This window comes from Lepidothrix coronata, unplaced genomic scaffold (assembly GCF_001604755.1).
Source record: "Lepidothrix coronata isolate B3197 unplaced genomic scaffold, Lepidothrix_coronata-1.0 Scaffold1306, whole genome shotgun sequence".
In the NCBI taxonomy this organism is placed as follows: domain Eukaryota; kingdom Metazoa; phylum Chordata; class Aves; order Passeriformes; family Pipridae; genus Lepidothrix; species Lepidothrix coronata.
Genome location: NW_016691486.1, coordinates 1 through 1,056, shown reverse-complemented (window position 1 = coordinate 1,056; position 1,056 = coordinate 1). Strand labels below are relative to the sequence as shown.

General features: G+C 48.7%; 1 long non-coding RNA gene across 1 annotated transcript in view; it reads right to left on the bottom strand.

Annotated features, from left to right (window-relative positions):
* The window catches only part of LOC108510551, a 7,162-nt gene extending 6,277 nt beyond the window's left edge, over positions 1–885 (bottom strand). Inside the window, exon 1 of the long non-coding RNA XR_001878836.1 lies at positions 625–885. This is a non-coding gene — a long non-coding RNA (uncharacterized LOC108510551). The remainder of the gene's footprint in view (positions 1–624) is intronic.
* Positions 886–1,056: the final 171 nt, after the last annotated feature.

Genomic DNA, 1,056 nt, shown 5'->3' with positions numbered 1-1,056 from the left:
TTCAGGTGTAGTTTTTGGGGCAGCATGGGAAATGCTGGGTAGGAAGAGTTTTCTGTGGTGGCACCTTTTGTCTTGCAGTAATCGTCATTTGGATTCAATTTTCCAGGAGGTGGGACTGGCCATTGCAGCGCAGGGCAGAAAAAAGGGAAAAGCAGCTCTTTCCACCAGGAAAAAAAGTCTGGAAGCTTTGGTTTCAGGTGTAGTTTTTGGGGAAGCGTGGGTAATGCTGGGTAGGAAGAGTTTTCTGTGGTGGCACCTTTTGTCTTGCAGGAATCGTCATTTACATTCAATTTTCCAGGAAGTGGGACCGGTCATTGCAGTGCAGGGAAGGAAAAAGGGAACAGCAGCTCTTTCCACCAGGAAAAAAAGTCTGGAAGCTTTGGCTTTGAGGTGCAGTTTTGGGCAGGCTGGGCACTTCTTGAGCAGGGAGATTTTTCTTTGGTGGCACCTTTTCTCCGGCAGGAATCTTCCGTTAGAGAAAATTTTCCAGGAGGTGGGAATGGCCATTGCAGAGCAGGGCAGAAAAAAGGGAACAGCAGCTCTTTCCACCAGGAAAAATGTCTGGCTAATTTGGCTTCAGGTGTAGTGGTTGGGACAGCCTGGGCACTTCTTCGGCAGCAAGACCTTTCTGTGGTGGCACCTTTTGTCTGGCAGGAATCTTTATTTAGAGTAAATTTTCCAGGAGGTGGGACCGGTCATTGCAGCGCAGGGCTGAAGAAAGGGAACAGCAGCTCTTTCCACCAGGAAAAAAAGTCTGGAAGCTTTGGCTACAAGGTGCAATTGTTGGGGCAGTCTGGGCACTTCTTGAGCAGGAAGACCTTTCTGAGGTGGCACCTTTTGTCTGGCACGAATCTTCAGCTGGATTCTATTTTTCAGGACATGGGATCGGTCATTGCAGCGCAGTGCTTAAAAAAGGGAAGAGCAGGTCGTTCCACCAGGAAAAAAAGTCTGGAAGCTTTGGCTTTGAGGTGCAGTTGTTGGGCCAGTGTAGGTAATGCTGGGTAGGAAGAGTTTTCTGTGGTGGCTCCTTTTGTCTGGCAGGAATCGTCATTTACA